Source organism: Bombina bombina, chromosome 2 (genome assembly GCF_027579735.1).
Source record: "Bombina bombina isolate aBomBom1 chromosome 2, aBomBom1.pri, whole genome shotgun sequence".
NCBI lineage: Eukaryota > Metazoa > Chordata > Amphibia > Anura > Bombinatoridae > Bombina > Bombina bombina.
The window spans coordinates 1,344,476,887-1,344,492,227 of record NC_069500.1 but is presented as its reverse complement, the minus strand read 5'-3'; positions in this window follow the sequence as shown (position 1 = coordinate 1,344,492,227).

Here is a 15,341-nt window from a genome sequence, read left to right as displayed (position 1 = left end):
AATGACTGTTGGGACAGATGGGGCCCGTCTAGGGGCTGGCCCGGTCTCAAAACATACCTCTTAAATCAAAACATACCTCTGAGATCCCTATAGTTATGCCCCTCTGAGTGTTATAGCTTCTGGTTCGCTGTAGCGCTCTGCTTTTTGAAGAGTAAAAAAAAAATGGCTGCCGAGATAGAAGTACAACTCCTAAGGTAAGTGAGGGTAAAGGTTTTTTTTTAGTTTATTAAAGATGAAATTAAAGGGACACTGAGCCCAGATTTTTTTCTTTCATAATTCAGATAGAGCATGACATTTTAATAAACTTTCTAATTTACTCCTATTATCAATTTTTCTTTGATCTCTTGCTATCTTTATTTTAAAAGCAGGAATGTAAATCTAAGCAGCCAGCCCATTTTAGGTTCAGCACCATGGATAGCGCTTGCTTATGGAAGGCTTACATCTACCCACCAATAAGCAAGCAAAACCCAGGTTCTTAACCAAAAATGGGCCGGCTTCTATGCATCACATTTCTGCTTTTCAAATAAAGATAGCAAGAGAATGAAGAAACATTGATAATAGGAGTAAATTAGAACGTTGCTTAAAATTGTATGCTCTATCTGAATCATGAAAGAAAAAATTTGGGTTTAGTGTCTCTTTAACAAAACTTTTTTTCCTGCAGGAAACTAAAAAAAATAATTTAAGCAATTTAGTATTTAGTTTTGTGTCCTTTACATTAAAGGGACAGTCTACACCTTATTCATCTTAAAGTCTTACCTTAGATTAAGCTGCAAATAGCTTCCTGTACTTTTTCTATAGTATGCAGCAGGAATGGTAAAAAAAAATATTATAAAATTAATAGTTTCTGGCCACTTTCAAATGGCTGCAAAGTTCCATCCACTGATGACATCACAATCTAGGCTGCATATGGCATCCAATCACAAAAAGTTCACTTGTTGGATTCAACAGACCGTCAATGCTACTCAGCAGAGTGCCTAGATGTAGCCCAGATTGTGATGTCATCAGTGGGCAGAGCTTAGCAGACATTTCAAAGTGGCCAGAAACAATATTCATTTTAAAATAACCTTTTTACAGTTACTGCTGCACGATACAGAAAGGTGTGCGAGAGGCTTTTTGCTTAATCTAAGGTAAGACTTTAAAATTACTAATCTGTAGACTGCCCCTTTAATTTGTTTTCTTTTTTTTTTTAAAGGGACAGTTTTGAAAAAAAAATTATCAGCTAACAAAATGGCATAATTTAAACAAAATTAAAATGGGAAATTAAAGCTGTTCAAATCGAATCTTGAAACAATACAGCAGTATAAGTTGTGGATTTAGTGCTCATATTCACTTACTGATAGCTACGTCTTTCTCATTGGTCGAAAAGTGTCTGTCAGCCAGTGAACAGTACTATAGAGTATCTGTAAGCAATGGAGCATTAATAGGAGGTGTGTTATAGGATAGGGTTGCCACCTCAGCCATGTTTTCCTAGACACTTATGAGTTACACATGTTGCAGAGTGTGCAGGGAGGAACATGTATTGTGTTTCTGTACAGTACTATTAATTTTCCTCCCTGCATACCCTGCAGCATGTGTAACTTATAAGTGTTCTGTATTTTAAGGGACAGGTGGCAACCCTAGTTATAGAATCAGTGGGTATTAACTAGGGATGGGCGAATGTGTACATTTTCGAATTTCGAATGTAGAACGAATGTTATTACTGAAATTCGAATTCTAAATCCGAATGTCGATAAGAACGAATATTCTTAAAAATTCGAAAATCGAATGTTATTTACAGTTTTCGAATGTCACTTTCGAATTCGAATGTTTATTATTATATCGAATGTCCACATTCGAAATTTCGAATTTAACATTCTATTTAACAAATACTATTCAGAAGTTCAATAGTTCATGTGGTAGGGCGGGAATCTAGTAAATTGATACATAATAGATACAAATGTATAATTTCGAATGTTTCCATATAGAATATTGCATAATTCGAATATTACATTTAAAGAAAGCATTAGAAATACTATTACAAACATATAAATTCAAATTTTTCTAATTCGAATATAAATTTGAATTTTTCGAATTCGAATATTGCATAATTCGAATATTACATTTAAAGAAAAAGCATTAGAAATACTATTACAATCTAAATTCGAATTTTTCAAATTCGAATATTGCATAATTCGAATATTACGTTTAAAGAAAAAGCTTTAGAAATACTATTACAATCTAAATTTGAGTTTTCGAATTCGAATACACGTATTGCATAATTCGAATATTACATTTAAAGAAAAAGCATTAGAAATACTATTACAATCTAAATTCAAATTTTTCGAATTCGAATATTGCATAATTCGAATATTACATTTAAAGAAAAAGCATTGGAAATACTATTACAATCTAAATTCAAATTTTTCGAATAGAATATTTTTGAATGTAATCGTAAAATTCGAAACCGAACATTCGAAAATCGAATGTTAGAATGTTATGTAAACATTCGAAATTCGATTCGAACGAACGAATGTGTTAAAATTCGTGCCGTTTTTCGAATGTTGCGAAACATTCGCCCATCCCTAGTATTAACCCTCCCAGAAGTCAGAGAAAGGAAGTGTGAGGTACTTGGTACACCTGAAGTAACTCTAGAGTATTTATTTTACAGTGTGTTGTAGTTATGTAAATTTGTTGTCAAGTGCTGATGTGACCTATTTACAAATACATTTTAAACTTTGCACAAAACATCAGCCATTTTATTGTCAGAAAAGATCAGCACAAACAATACATCATCTATATATCTGTCCTTATAAATATTTCACAGATGCATATTACAGTATTATAGTTACTCTCACTTAAAATATACAAAAATGTTGTACAGCTAAGCAGTGATTTTTTTTTTTTGTATTTTTTTTTAACAATGACAATTTGGTTGCTTGTGAACTTGACACTGATTTTTTAACGTCTGAAAAATCTTTTACATATTTTAGGTTTATTCCCATCTTAAGTTGATATACCGCTAAATGCAGTATAATTACATCATTAACAAGTTCATAATTAAAAGCCAATGTAATAACACATACTCTGAATTTCAAATAAGCGGTAGATTTTTTTCTGACAAATATAATTTTTTTCTCCCATTTGCCGGCCCCCTGTATCATGTGACAGACATCAGCCACTCACAGACTAGTATACGTATACCCTGTGAGTTTGTGCACATGATCAGTTGGATTTTGTTCCTAAAAAAGTGTGAATATAAAAAGACTGTGCAAAATTTGATAATGGAAGTAAATTATAAAGTCTTGTCCTTTTAAATAAGGCTTGCCTTGAAATAGACAATGCTCAATAAATGAATGCACTAAGTATGGAACGCATTGAAATTAGTTTTAGGCAGTCATATTTTATTTAAAGTGATTGTAAACTTTAATGAATTAAAGCCCAGTATCAAAAAAATGATCTTAAAAGGAGGTGCACTTTAATTCATTAAAGTTTTGGGGGCACGCAACGATTGGAGCAAGCCAGATTTGTCATCAATCTACTAAAGAAAACAGGAGATGCGGGCGGAGGATCAGCGTTATGTTTACCATAACGCAAAGGTAAGTATTTTAAAAAATAAGCATTTTTGTGAACTTTAATAAACTAAAGTGACCCTATTTATAAGATTATTTTTTGATACTGGGCTTTAGTTCATTAAAGTTTACAATCACTTTAACAGGGACTAAAAACTTTGATGTGAACCTCTTGTCATCTTACATTCTTTACTCTGCAAACTTGACATCCAATTAAGCCAGGTGAAAAAACACACACACACGTGCACACGCACGCACGTGCACACACACACTCATAAAATCTTATTTTCAAACATTTGATATTGTACTTTTGTACTCTTATTAGTAAATTATTTTGATGTTTTTTTCTCCCACTATGTCTTAAATGAGAAATAGAATTCACAGATATGCAAAGTTGAATGTGTTAATATAGTCTATGTGAATGTAGATGATTTGTCTGAATAATTCTGTTGTACCAAACTGTATGAAATTGTAAAATAAATTAAATGTGTTGATTTCTTAGTCTCTCTTTCAGCAGTAAGAAAAAGTATGTAACTATGAAAACCTTTTGTAATTAGTTGGTTTTCTGCATGAATTGGTCATAAAATGTCATTGCATCTTCATCAAAGTCACACGTAGACACAATGGGCTCCATTACATATGCAGCGATTTTGGTATTACATATACAGCACCGCATATAAATGCGGCACGTATATTTCACCCATCGGCCGCTATTTTTACTCCCAGAAGATAACATAGAATCGCGTCGCAAATCGGTATCACATATTCAGCACAAGGATTGTAAATATTCTAAATAAGTGGGCGCAACTACATAGTGATTGAATGTTGCATGGTCATGTATTTTAATATTGCTCTGCCTACTTTTATGGACGTCCATTGCCATTTGTTTTATGGAACATATAAACAATTGTTTTATATATTTAGAAGCTTTATTTCCTTGTCAAACTAGGTATGTTTTATTCGAATTATATTTCTAATTATTATAATTTATTTTAAAGAAGTATTTTTATACTTAGATTCCTAACCCTTTAAACATTCACATTGCTTTTAAACATTCACATTGCTGTGAAAAAAAGTAAGTGAACACTTGGATTTAACCATTTGAGTGCTAAGCACTTTCCCACCTGGGTGCTAAGCACATTTGAGGGTTTTTAATTTTACATTTTTTAAAATATTTTTATTTTTTACTTTTTTTCTTTTCTTTTCAGATCCCCAAGACTTATACCGTTGGAAAGGTTAGGTGATTACCTTTCCAACGGTGGCTCTTGGGGGTCTGTAGCTGCTTAGATGCCTGAGATACAAGCTTCTATGCAGCATGCCCCCTTTCCCTATATTGTCCATTGTCTTTTTTAAATAAAGTTGCGGGGTGACGTCATCACGTCATTACGCGTGACGTCACCACGCAAAACGGGAAGCCCCGGCGATGCCTGTCACTATACAGGCATGATCGCCGGGGTAGGAGCGGGTGGGAGCCCCCAGATCTCCCTCAAGATGGGAGAGTGCTAGTGACGGCTCTGAGCCGTCGTTAGCACCTGAGTGAGAAACTCTGTGACGGCTCAGAGCCGTCATTAGCACTCAAGGGGTTAATAGCTAGTTGATTCTCCTTTGGCAGCAATAACCTCAACAAGCATTTCCGGTAGATATGGATTAGACCTGCACAATGTTCCCGAGGAATTTTGGACCACTCTTCCTAACAGAACTGCTTCAGCTCAGCCATATTCTTAGGATGTCTGGTGGGAACAGCTCTCGAGGTCATTCCACAGCATCTCTGTGGAGTTAAGGTCTGGGCTCTGACTGGGCCACTTCAAAAGACAAATGTTCCTTTTTTTGGAAGTCATTCTGTAGTGGTTTTACTTTGATGTTTAGGACCATTGTCCTGCTGCCTCACCCAACTTCTACTCAGCTTCAGCTGGTGCTCGGCCACCTTTATATTACCCTGTCGGATATCTTGATAAACTTGGGAATTCATTTTTCTCTCAACAATGGCAAGTGGTTTAGGCCCAAAAGTAGCCCCAAATCATGATGCTCCCACCACCGTACTTAACCATTGGGATGTGTTTTCATATTGGTATGTAATGCCCTTTTTATACCACACAGTGCTGCATTTTCTTAACGAACAACACAATCTTAGTTTCATCAGTCCACAAAACATTTTCCCAGTAGTGTTGTGGAGTGTCAAGGGGGTCTCTGGAAAACTTCAAGCGTGCAGCAATTTTTTTTTGGGAAAGCAGAGGCTTTCTTTGTGGTGTCCTACCATGGACACCATGCCTGATTAATGTTTTTCATTTAGTAGACTCATGAACAGAGATGTTAACCAGTTACAATTATTTCTTCAAGTTTTTAGCTGTCACTCTAGGGTTTTTTTTTACCTCATTGAGAATTGTGCATTTTGCTTTTTAAAGGGACAGTCTATTACCCATTCCCTAGTTTTGCATAACCAACACAATTATATTAATATACTTGTTACCTCTGTGATTACCTTTTTTACTTTTTTTTTTACTGTTTTACAGACTTGCATGTTAGCCAATCAGTGCGGGCTTCTAGGAACTCCACGTGCGTGAGCAAAGTGTTATCTATATGAAACACACAAACTAACACCCTCTAGTGGGAAAAAATACTTGTTACCTCTGTGATTACCTTGTATCTAAGCCTCTGCAAACTGCCCCTTATTTCAGTTCTTTTTACAGACTTGCATTTAAGCCAATTAGTGCTGGCTCATAGGAACTCCATGTGCGTGAGCACAGTGTTATTTATATAAAACACACAAACTAACACCCTCTAGTAGTGAAAAACTGTCAAAATGCCCTGAAAGAAGAGCATATGAACCTCCTAGGTTTAGCTTTTGACTAAAAATAACAAGAGAACAAAGCAAAATTGGTGATAAAAGTAAATTGGAAAATTGTTTAAAAGTACATGCCCTATCTGAATATTGAAAGTTTGTTTTGGACTAGACTGTCCCTTTAAGTCATCTTGGCTGGACGCCCACTTCTAGATAGAGTAGCCACAGTACTAAATCATCTCCGTTTATAGACAATTTGTCTAACAGTGGACAGATGAATATCTAAGCTCTTTGAGATAGCTTTGTAACCCTTTCCAGCTTTATGCAATACAACAATTCTTGATCACAGGTCTACTGAAAGCTCTTTTCTGCAAGGCATGGTTCACATCAACGCATGCATTTTGTGCATAGCAAATGTAAAATGTTTGAGTGCTTATTATAAGTCAAAGTAGCTCTAACCCACACCTCCAATCTCATTTCATTAACACGAGGTTCGCCAATTTCCAAATCTAATTAGCTTTTGTTGAAGTCATTAGCTTAGGGTTTCACATACTTTTTCCAACCTATACTGAGAATATTTTAATGATATATTCAATATGTACAGGAACAATACAATAATTTATGTGTTAGTTAAAACAGATTGTATTTGTTGATTACTGTAACTTAGATAAATATAAAACCAGATTTCAAGACAAATTTATACATGAATGCAGTCATTTTTAAAGGGTTCACATACTTTTTCTTGCCACTGTAAAAGGTTCCTATGAATATGAATATTAATATTTAATTTATTAAATACTGAAATATAATATATTAACATAACTTTACAAAGTATAATGTGGGGAGTGGTATACACAAATGCACACCACACCCTTTAGGGTGCGCCTCCCAGTTGCCAAAAAATCAGATAGGTAAATAGTCTAGAACCTAGACATAAAACAATACACACAGTAACACAGGATAAAACAACAGAACAGTGAACTATACAGTGGGTATAGGTATGTTAATGTCCATTCATCAATCAAGTCCCACTATCTGGCGGCAGCACTCTGTCAAAGGATGGTCGTCCTGATGGTTAGATACTGCAAATAGAAGAACACAGAGGCGCCACCATGGCCCAGTACCACCAAAACAAAGAAATAAATATATAGAAGGCACTATATATACTCACAAACGTCAAGCACCCAGGTGGTGCTAGTGGGGCAGGCTGAAACTTCACAGTAGTTCAGCTCACTGATATACCTCCAAATAGATCCAGTCGGTGTTCCTTGAGAGCCTAAGATCCTATGCCTAGAAAAGAGAGAGGCAAACCAACATGGCCTAGTATTGTTTGAGCCCAGGGAGAATATAGCCCTAATGGGTATACTCACAGGAAACAAAGCACCTCCAGGTGCAATATCAGCAAGCTGGAACCATAAGTCGCCCAGTAGACAAACCACGGCAAGTGATCCTCCGCTTCCAGTAGTATAACGGTGGATAGGAGAGGGGTGTATGAAACCCCACAACAGGTTATTAGGTCAAAAATACCACACCAGCAAGTGTATATAAAAGTAAAAATCTTTAATAACACAGCGACGCGTTTCTCAGCCGCCTATGGGCTGTTTCATCAGGCTATAATAAAACATTAAAAAATACACTTGCTATATACTAAATTAAAAAACTAAAACATTATCTGATTGGACAATCAATTAAAATACAACCAATGTGTGATCTTTCTCAATCAATTACTATGGTAACAATTTAGTTAGTATTCGGGTGGATAGGTGTGGCCAGGTGTGCACCTAATTAGCAAACTGACACTCCACCTAGCTTGCAACCCCTGTTGCTAATTGTTGCCATAGTGACCACCTAACAGTGCAAACACAATATAAGTTTATCTAATGACAGTACATACACATTAAAAGTTTATCTCATACACATAACACATTTACATTTGATTAGCACAAAGGAATAATGACAAGTACTCAGTAGTTCATTTGGTGCCCATCTCCAGAGTTGTACTTATGAGAGGTCAAAGCGCAACCGGAAGGTAGTCCGGAGCTCATATGTGATCTATAAGTGCCTTACCGGCCTGATATTAATAGTATCACCAGCCCCATATGAGAACCTTTGTTGGATTCAATATGTGAAAGCATATTGAATCTATGTATAGGAGTGGTGATCAATGTATAGTGGGCTGTGTGCAAACATAGAGCTGTCATTATGAAATTCTGCGTGTCTTAGCGTAAAAGCCTTCTTAACATGAATACCTTATTGTCAATGTAATTCTTTCATATCGATCTGTTGTGCCAAAAGGCATCTGTTTACCCAATTGCTAGATCCTACTCGATGTTTGTGGATGACCCCAGACGCCTTCGGATGCGTCTCACTCTCTAACTATGTGATGTTACTTTGTTTAAAAATATCGGAGCTATTCTCCAATCGTTCTGGTGGCTCTAAGAGGAGTGTAAATCCGCTCCAATGAGAATGCTTGTTGTGGGCGGGATAAGCACCTGGTCGAATCCTATTCCTTTTGGATTAACATACATGTTAGCCCCAGAAATGGGAGCGCGAATGAGAGCACTCTTCATCACGCCCTTACGGCACACCTCCCATTTACTCTACTACTATTGGTCTGAGGGCTTGTGAGGCATGTTTACCTACCCTATAGAGCCTTTGCAATAAGCCAGGACAATATTGGTCCTGACCTCGGTATAAGGTGCCTATATCGTGTTGAACGCACAGGGATATGTGTCTTGTAACTGAAATAAAAAATAAAAATAATAAGAAGTGAATAATAATAAAAAAATATATTGCTAGCGGAACCCTGACATTTAGGACAATCTGTCATTGTATGTTGTATCGTGCAAACGATCGGAGGGAGGGGGGGGTGGGGGATATAACAAACAAGGGAACTATTTATTAATGGCCCAGAGATACATGATGCTGTTATATCTCGTTACAATGTACCCTACTGGGCTGAACCCACTGTACTAATATAATAGTGATGGTGATAATATAGAAGGAAGTGATAATAAACCTATTTTATTTTGTGTACTTCTTAGTGAGAACAAATAGGGAGTGGGATTCTAATGTGTAATAAATGTGCTAGTGACCCAGTGGTGTTTAACCAGTGTAAACTGATATTTTTATCTATATAATGTATATATATATACCTTGACTTAAATAAATTATAATAAGTGGACAGTGATAATCTAATATTGTAGGTAGTGCAGTGTCGGTCAGTCTAATGTAATACAGTAGTGGTGCTGTGCCAATAAGTGACTTTTTAGTTAATATAGATTAGATGATGCCTCCAATGTTACCCATAGATAAATTACTATAAGCTATTAGTGGAAACATTGTTATACAATACTTATAATACGTGAGTATAAGTGGTGTGTCATTGTAACTAACAGTGTGTCTAGAAAATAGAATAATGGGTAAAAGATGGGATAGATTGTTTAACTGATGATGAAAACTCATATGGTGCTAGTGGTGGTCTAATCATATAAATGAATGAAGGAATGTGTAAGTGTATAATATAATAAAATATGTTAGGGGTGTGAGAGTTAACTGACATCTATGTACAGGGAATTGACAATTTGTGAGTCAATATTTAGCTAGCCTTGGGTAATGGCAGCTATTACATTATCATGCCTACGACCTATTGGTAACTAAAGAAACCGATCTCACAATTCATCATTAGGGGAGATCACTAGTGGACAGGATGGAGGGGAAGAGGGAGAGTGGGGTATGATATCCCCATCCCCTAGCACCATAAATTGTTCGGTCATCAGAATGCCGCCATGTCAAGGTTCTCATTAAGACCATCTGGCTGTAGAGTTTGTAATTTTTTAATCCAGAAGGTCTCTCTTTTTCTGAGAGTAAGGAAGGAGTTAGGGAATGATCTAGAAATCGCCTCAATAGGTATGATACTCATAGGGTTCTTTTGTTTTTTATGATACATTAGACAGTGTCTAGATACACTGTGGGACTTGGAATGCTTTTTGATATTATAGGCATGTTCCCCCCATCTTTTTTTGATTTTACGACAGGTACGTCCAACATATTGGACCCCACATTTACAATTCAGGAGGTATATGACGAAAGATGTTTCACATGTCAAAAGTCCTTTAATGTTAAATGACTCCCCCGTAGTGTGTGATGTAAAAGTGGTAGCCTTATGGGATATGAAGCTGCACATCCCACAGCGTTTCCTACAACATTTGGATATTCTGTTTTTAGGAGTGACAGAACTTCCGGGGATTACTTCCCCCCATGGGTTAGTGAGCCCACCGTTAGTGGAGGTGTGCTTGTCCCTGACAACCTTGCTAGGGGCTAGCACATTTTTTAGAGTAGGTGCTCTCCTAAACACCACTTTTGGCTTGGTTCCTATAATTTCCTTGAGCGTGGGGTCATTTCTTAGAACTGACCAATGTTTGTTCAGAATTTTAGTAATCTGATGATGGTTAGAGTTATATTTAGTGATGAATAAAGGCGGGTTGCTTTCTTTGAATGCTTCTTGATGTCTGTGTTTCTTAATGAAATAACCTGACCTATCCTCGTTCCTTACCCTGAGAGTTTCACGATTTATCAGGTCCTGTGGATAACCTTTCTCAAGAAACCTTTCGCCAATTATTGTGGCTTGTGAGTCATAATCCTCCAAAGTGGAACAATTTCTTCTAATTCTCCTAAATTGTCCATATGGGACATTGTTCTTCCAGCACTTGTAGTGATTGCTCTCATAATGGAGAAAGCTATTGCAATCAACAGTTTTGAAGAAAGTTCTTGAGGAGACCTTACCATCTGGTGTCTTCCCCAGAACAAGATCTAAAAATTCAATTTCCTCTTTTTTTATATTATGGGTAAAAGAAATCCCAAAAGTGTTATTGTTCAAGTGATCTATAAATCCCCTAATGTCCTCTTCTGACCCTTTGAAAATGAATAGCAAATCATCAATATAGCGGCCATAGAACACCAGGTTCGCTCCAAAATGGGTATCGTAAATGTAAGTTTGTTCGAAGCAACCCATGAACAGGTTTGCAAAGCTAGGAGCGAACCTGGTGCCCATGGCCGTTCCCTTGATTTGAAGATAATATCTACTTTGATATAAAAAGTAGTTGTGCTTGAGAATGAAGTTAATCAGTTGAATAATGAAGTCTATTTGTTGTGCAGGCATGTACATATCTTGTTCCAAAAAGGACCTCACTGCTCTAGTGCCTATTTCATGTTCAATATTTGAGTAAAGGGCTCCTACGTCACAAGTCACCCACCAACAATGTTCATTAAGACTGACTTCTTCTAATTTAGTCAATAGATCAGTAGAATCCCTAATATAGGAAGGAAGAGTAATCACGAATTTTTGCAAAAATTGGTCTATATAAGCTGATAGTGAGTCGGTGAGGCTCCCTATCCCTGCAATAATAGGCCTGCCTTGAGGTTTTATAGGGTCCTTGTGGACTTTGGGCAGGTGATAGTAAAAAGCAGTGCAGGGATATTTAGGGAGACAATAGTCTCTTTCATTTTTGGACATAATACCCATATTGACACCCTTCTGTAGAATGTTGTTTAATTGTTCAAAAAAAATGGGGGTGGGGTCCCCACAAAGGATATTATAATATTCTTTGTTGTTTAATATTCGATTCGCCTCCAGTAGGTAGTCTTGCATATCTTGCAAGACTATGCCCCCCCCCTTGTCTGCCTGTCTGATCACCAAGTCGGATCTGTTCATCAGCCTGGCGAGAGCTTTTCTTTCATTTGGATTGAGGTTATTTTTGTACCTTAACTTTTTTTGTTTTTTGGCCAATTTGTCTAAGTCTTCCAACACCAGGTTAGCAAATATTTCAATATGATTGCCATTGTTCCTAGGTGGAATGAAGGTAGATTTGGGCCTAAGGTTAGTATGAATATACTCATCAAATAGATCCTCCATAAGTATATGGGGTTCATAGGTAATCAAACCTTCATTAAGATGGGAGTCCATTAGGTCTGTTGTGATGGGTCTGAGGTTATCATTCTTGATTTTTTTGTCTGCAAAATATTTCTGCAAAGCTAATTTCCTGATATAACTATTAACATCGACAAAGACTTCATAGACCTTAAATTGATTAGAAGGGCTGAAAGACAGACCTCTGCCCAAGACTCTGATTTCGTCTTCTGTGAGGACATGTGATGATAAGTTAAAAATACCTTTTTTGAGCCTTTCTAATTTCTCCTTTTTGCGGGCGATGGATTTGCCTCTTGTTCCTCGTTTCCGAATGGTCTTTTTAGCCTTTGTGAAAGGGGTGGTCCCAAAGGCCCTTGCCAAACTGGGGGGTCCCTCGGATAATGATCCACCCCTAAAAAAGAAACTTGTGAATTGGTATTAGTACCATTGGCATTGTTAGCATCACCCATATTCTGCAATGCCTGATATCTGTTGGGATGTTCATAATTGTGTTGTACTCTTTGATCGGTGTCATGGGGCTCTATATTTGAATTAGGGCCTCTTTTGTCAAAGTGCATAGTAGACATGGAAGTGTTGTAATTGATAGTGCCATTATGTGTATTATTAATCCTATTGTGAGGGTGATAAGTAGAAGTATTGGACTCTCTATTTCTATGATTGTACTGTTCACCAGACTCACTATTCCTATCCTTATATTGTTCATTATATGAACTGGTGCGATGATATGAGGATGATTGTGGTGTATGAGGCCTATTGGAAAAGTGAGGTTTGGCAGGGATATGTTCCCTATTCCTATAGTTAGGTTGGTGATGGGATTGGTTGTTATAACTTTGATTAGTGTGTGGTGAGAAATTAGTTGCTGAATTCGTTCTATAGTCAGTTTGTGGTCCCCCGCCATGTGAATAGTGTGGGGGAGCAGAACGGTTCTTGTAAGCTACTGTTTGCCAGCCCCCACTAGAATTGAATCTATTGGAATTTGTAGTGTTGGCATTGACATTGAACCTGGGCGTTCTATTGTTCCGATTGTAAGTATATACTTCCCCTTTAGAATAATCCTCATTATCCCTCTCCATTTTTTTATTTTTGTTGGAAATAATTATATGTTGATATTCATCAGCTTTATCGTATGTTTCCTTTCTCAGGTTCTCATAAAGGGGAGATGATTTGTATATATCAATATCTTTTTGTAGTTGATCAATCTCAGACCCCACTTCGTCAACAAGTGTTTGTCTGTGCTTGATCAATATATCAATTAGTGTCATGGAGCAAGTGTTAAGAGCATTTTCCCAATCCTTAAGTACCTCTTCATTGTTTTTGAATGAACAGTTTTTGAACATCCTAAGTCCCCTAGGTATTTGATTTTTGTTTTTATATTTCTTAAGGGTATCCAAATCCCACCAATGTCTATGTTCCGTTTTCAATAGGGTTTCAAGTTTGTTAAAGGAGGATTGCAGAGACATTGGAGGGTTGGATGGGTCAGTACCAATATGTTCTGAGGTAGCCCTCCTGTTGGCTCGCTCAGATGAGGATAACATATTGGGATGTACAATTCTGATAGTGACCCACTAGGATAATAAATATATATAATATATATGTGTGAGATATAAAAGATGCAGCAATCCCTAATGTTGACCTATAACAAATTATAATGTGGGGAGTGGTATACACAAATGCACACCACACCCTTTAGGGTGCGCCTCCCAGTTGCCAAAAAATCAGATAGGTAAATAGTCTAGAACCTAGACATAAAACAATACACACAGTAACACAGGATAAAACAACAGAACAGTGAACTATACAGTGGGTATAGGTATGTTAATGTCCATTCATCAATCAAGTCCCACTATCTGGCGGCAGCACTCTGTCAAAGGATGGTCGTCCTGATGGTTAGATACTGCAAATAGAAGAACACAGAGGCGCCACCATGGCCCAGTACCACCAAAACAAAGAAATAAATATATAGAAGGCACTATATATACTCACAAACGTCAAGCACCCAGGTGGTGCTAGTGGGGCAGGCTGAAACTTCACAGTAGTTCAGCTCACTGATATACCTCCAAATAGATCCAGTCGGTGTTCCTTGAGAGCCTAAGATCCTATGCCTAGAAAAGAGAGAGGCAAACCAACATGGCCTAGTATTGTTTGAGCCCAGGGAGAATATAGCCCTAATGGGTATACTCACAGGAAACAAAGCACCTCCAGGTGCAATATCAGCAAGCTGGAACCATAAGTCGCCCAGTAGACAAACCACGGCAAGTGATCCTCCGCTTCCAGTAGTATAACGGTGGATAGGAGAGGGGTGTATGAAACCCCACAACAGGTTATTAGGTCAAAAATACCACACCAGCAAGTGTATATAAAAGTAAAAATCTTTAATAACACAGCGACGCGTTTCTCAGCCGCCTATGGGCTGTTTCATCAGGCTATAATAAAACATTAAAAAATACACTTGCTATATACTAAATTAAAAAACTAAAACATTATCTGATTGGACAATCAATTAAAATACAACCAATGTGTGATCTTTCTCAATCAATTACTATGGTAACAATTTAGTTAGTATTCGGGTGGATAGGTGTGGCCAGGTGTGCACCTAATTAGCAAACTGACACTCCACCTAGCTTGCAACCCCTGTTGCTAATTGTTGCCATAGTGACCACCTAACAGTGCAAACACAATATAAGTTTATCTAATGACAGTACATACACATTAAAAGTTTATCTCATACACATAACACATTTACATTTGATTAGCACAAAGGAATAATGACAAGTACTCAGTAGTTCATTTGGTGTTTACAAAGTATTTGGTTCAATCATGAAGACAAATATACTAACTAAACATAGATGTAAATTAATTAGTTTTGTAAATATTAAAAAATATATGTTGGTGTCTATGTTGGTGTCACTGGTAAAAAAAAAATCAGAAGCAAATTTTCCTCTAATAAGTAACAATTTAATGGATGCTAAATTAAAATAATGATGGAAAAATAGATTTGGTAGGCTCATATGCTAATTTCTTAGCCCATGAAGGCTGTCTCTTATCTGAATGCATTTTAATGTGTTTTTCACAACTAGAGGGCATT